The 4,715-nt window shown below is 48.2% G+C and overlaps 1 non-coding gene across 1 annotated transcript; it reads left to right on the forward strand.

Moving 5' to 3' along the window:
- The first annotated feature begins 4,271 nt into the window (after nt 1-4,271).
- Nucleotides 4,272-4,344, forward strand: TRNAM-CAU (transfer RNA methionine (anticodon CAU)). The gene has a single exon. It is a non-coding gene; the product is annotated as a tRNA-Met (tRNA).
- The last annotated feature ends 371 nt before the right edge of the window (nt 4,345-4,715 follow it).

Here is a 4,715-nt window from a genome sequence, read left to right on the forward strand (position 1 = left end):
GCTCTCTCAAATGCAACAAATTTCATTAAAATCTGTCCACCGGTTATCGCCGAAAAGCGTTTTTGCGTTTTACATGCATTTCAATATAGGCGCGTCGGACTCCCGAGCTAAAGCTTCCTCTTAGCTGCAGCGTCGCACGACGTCTCCAGCACTCCGAGAACGCTCTGACACGACCGGTCGCAGATGGCATTAATGGTCAACTGCAATTTAAATTCCGCATTGCGCAAAGAACTCTCGCACATTGTTGCACAGGCACTACCGCATGCTAAAAGTTAAAAGAGCTTCCTTTTTGTACTTATGAGTATACATGTGTTTGCACTACGTTTCCCGAAGGACTGTCGACTGGTTCACACTGAGCAGAGCCAAAAAAACCCTCGCCCTGTCACGGCACTGGCAACACGCTCCTGAAGCACAATGAGCGGCGGAGACAGTAAACGGGTCGGTGCAAAACACGGCGTTGTTCGCTCGGACGAGGGTCCTCGCGCTGGCCGCGAGCCAGCCAGCCAGGGACAACGTGCTTTGGTGGGGCGATACGAAACGTTCTCGTGGTTTGTGGACGAGACGTCACATGGTCGCGGGCGCGGGATGTGGCATAGCTGCCACAGTGGAGAGGGATCGGACTCTTGAGTGGTGTGTACGTACTGCTTGATCAGATTGCGTGGTTTCGACTGCGATAACGAGTGTTTTCGCGGCACGGAATGTGGGGTGCGGTGTGACCGCCCAATTTACTCGCGCATTTTCCCCTCGACTTTTCAGCTTTACCAGTTGCTTGTAGTTCCGGGGAGCCCTCTCGACTCGCCTCCACGAAGCGTGCGAGGACGTAAACATCATCCTGGCATTGCGCGTGTCTCACAGCAATCTTCTTCTTATGTATCCGAAGCAGAACTAAAAAAAATTTTCCTTTTTTTAAGTATATACGAAAAATGTTGGCTGAAAGACGACGCTCACTCACTAAGCACAGCGGCGCCTTAATTTCACCAGCGGAGTCTTCCTCTCCAGCGCATCTCTGCATGACCTAGTGCATGGGCACAAAAGAAAAAAAAGGCGCGCTGCCGTTCCGTAACCTTAAGCGCATGCTGTGTGTCCAAGCCCTTGGAGAATGACCGCTATTGGCGTAGCCTATGCAGAGTAAAGTAGAAGCCTACGATCGCCGCTGGCACACGGAAAGATTAAACGAACACAAATACGGCAACCTGTGTTTGCACTTTACCAACGCCAAGATGTTAGACTATTTTAGTATAGCGTACGCTATACCATTGCGTACGCTATAAAATGGTGGGTCGTCACTGCGCATGCGCACAACGCTAAACGCAGATTTAGGGTTAGCGTCTTTGCGTGGTTTGCGGAGTTTGCGTGAAACATGGCGGCGGTCCCGGCTGCCCGCTTCGAATTGAATTTGCCGTTGCTTTTGTAAAATGCACTTCGTTCATAGCAAATGATTGTGTAAACGGCTTTCGCTTAGTCTCAGGTCGCTTCGACGACAGACTATTATGGATAACCTTGTGGTGTTTTTGAGATCGCTTCTCGTTTCGAACAAGTCGAAGCCTAACGAAAGAAACATTTGAGATGTCAGCGCCACCTATCGCTACAGTCTGGAAATAACCGCAACGACGGCATATGACCTCCTAGGTCCGAGGATCTCGCCGGCCAACTAAAACTGTAGAACACTTGCGTTGCTTAGCGTTCGCTACACTATAGCGTATAGCATACGCTATAAATTGCGCACGCTAAACTAAAACTGCCTATTTTTTCACGCGCCCACGCTTTGTTACCACTCAGAATTTGCTACGATATTGCATTTTCTTTTGGCCCGCACCGTTCCGTAAAGTGCATGGCGCCGCTGAATATCTATAGACTTCGTTTCGCCCCGTTGCCAACGGGCCCCGAAACCAAGACGCTATAGCTTCTCAAGTGGGGAATGTGCGTATGTCATGGCGATGTCTCTTTCATTCTGTTGCGGATGAACCACGCAAGGAAAGTTGCCATGTGTTGAACCATGCGGACAATGCCTCTTTTCACAAAGAGACATTGTGAGTGAGGGAAGGAGTGAGTCTTAACTGTACGCCAACAGTAAGGTATTGGCCTCGAGCTCCACCACTGGAAAAGCTGGCGCCACCGTCGGCGTGACGTGCTATTAGGGATCACGTGGACGTAGCTGCCGCGTCGGCTGCTTCGGGAGCGCCGAAGCGAGCTGAAAACGAGAGTTTAAATTCCCTCGTACACTGCGGTCCTCATTTAGTGGCGAGATTTTCCCGCTTCGAGTGTCTCCTTTACAACGTTTGAAAGCACTAGAATAGGTAGTGGCTGCCTTTGAAGGCGCGCAACATGGATAGGCTACTGCTCGGTGCCGCATTGCCGGACGTACGCAATGGAGCCCGGTGTCAGCCTTATTCACACGTAGCCGCAGGAAAAGAAGCTGCGTGAAGCTTGGCTCTCGAAACATAAAACCGGCAAACAGTCATCGGCTACAACTCGGGTATGCAGCAAGCACAGACGCGAGGAAGATTTCTTTTACAGCGCCGGGTGTGCGATGTTCGGAAAACGCGCACTGAGACGCTCGCCCGAGTCCGCTACCCGACTAATGTCATGACGGTTTGGTCTATGAACTTGTTGATGCTAGATACTGGCAAGTTCACTGGAATGGAAAGGGAGCGGTAAGACGCACGTTAAAAAAAGGCATGGCATATGGTCATGTTTGTACGTGTTATGAATTAATGCACTGGATTACAAAAAAGAAGCAGCGGGAATCGCACGCTGAGAACACCGATAAACATACAGTGCGACGCAACTCGAGAAATAATATTGAAACGTCAGAGAATTTAGAAGAAAAAAAAATATTGAATCGTCGCCACGGCACATCACAGTCCGCGTTAGGCGTCGAAGTCTCTACAATGAAACTATTTTTGAACAGCTCTGATAGCGCCCACGCAACAATGGTTGCTTGTATACTGTCAAACGCTCATATTCTGCGGCCTAAAGCTCATGGCACGGTGCGAAAACGCGCACGCGGCGAAAGCGAAACTGGGCGGACAAGCATGCAGACGTGCAGTCGGTCGCTGCATTGAGGCTTCATTCTATTACGCTCCATTTAGTTATACAAACACTATAAGAACATATCTCACATAGTTTGCTCTCAGCATTTACCTGCCTTTCACGCAAAAAGCCGGTTCGGGAGACTCCATCGCGGCGACCGCGGGCAGTGGCGTTCACTGTACGTATTCGGTAAAGAGATGGCGTCGGTAAACGATTCTGTGCTTTTAGTTTGCCCAAGATTATTATTTAGACAGTAAAAAAATTCTCTCGTTTCGAAAGTACTTACAGAAATGTCCGGGAGAGCTCACGCGTGGTGTTTTCAGTGAGCGCTGACAGCAAAACCTATGAGGAGCGCGCCGCGTGATCCCTCATACTACGCCATCGAGGCGTTTCCGACAGATGGCGACTCCGTAACTCCTCGCCGCCAATACTGTGCACCTGGACTTTAGAAAGGCTGCTACTGTGTGAGGTTAATCTATCTATCTATCTATCTATCTATCTATCTATCTATCTATCTATCTATCTATCTATCTATCTATCTATCTATCTATCTATCTATCTATCTATCTATCATCTCCTCCCATAGCGTAGATCTAAAACAGCCTCCACGCAAACTATTACGCTTTAAACCCGAGTGGGTGCATCAGGTAATGCTAGGAAAGTTATACATCCTTCATGATGAAACAAAAAACAGTATCACAGGGCTGTCCGCAGGAACTTACACGTGATCTACAATGCGCGGCTCATCGGCATGACCTCCGAGATGGGGCGGCTCTCCCGTCTGCCTCACACGTATTGAAAAATCTCTGAGACAACGTGCTACGTAAAGGTGGCTAATCAGAAAAGTAGACAGTTACGAGCCCTGCCATTTTATCAAGGTTGCCTCAATAGCTTGTACTACTCATTCATAACGAATTTAGCCAAAGCAAAATTTTGTTGCAGTTCCATTCTTCGTAAACACGCACACACAAAACATAGACTACGCCACAAAGAGAAAAAAAAATCAACCCATAAAAAGAGAGGACAAAAACGTGAACGTAAAAATGGAGTACATGACTTATGGTACTGTGCGCCGAATAGGCGTGGCGGGATGCGTGCGGGCAACGCGACCGCAGAACGCGCATGTTTTCACAAGAGCACCAGCATTATTCGCGTTGCTGTACAAACTCGCCATTCCGTTATCTTATTCGATAAATCCCTGCCTTAACACATGTCCTGTCTGCCAAGCCTGAGCATCCGCCTCGGTAGCGCAGTAGGCAGCGCGTCAGTCTCATAATCTGAAGGTCGTGAGTTCGATCCTCACCCGGGGCAAAGGCGGTGTTTTTTTTAAATAAGTTATAAACCTTTCTTTTTGTCTCTTTTTACCAGTTGTTCCCTTTCCCAGTGCATGGCATCCAACGGGAGATGTCCTTTAGTTAACCTTCCCGTGTTTCTGTTACATTCGGCAAAGCCTTCTTTCCCCTCTGTCATCATCGACAGAGGAGAAAGAAGGGGAAAGAATTCTGTCATAATCATGACTCGTTATTTAAAGTTCGTGTCGTCATTGGTCCAGCTAAAGCTTCTTTTTTTTTCTATATAAGAATGCCAAGCAATCTTTCAGGAAGACGCTACTTTGACCTTACACACCAATTCTTTCATAACGTACTTAACTGCATTACTGACCAAGCGAATTCGTAAAACAA

Source organism: Dermacentor variabilis, chromosome 11 (genome assembly GCF_050947875.1).
Source record: "Dermacentor variabilis isolate Ectoservices chromosome 11, ASM5094787v1, whole genome shotgun sequence".
NCBI lineage: Eukaryota > Metazoa > Arthropoda > Arachnida > Ixodida > Ixodidae > Dermacentor > Dermacentor variabilis.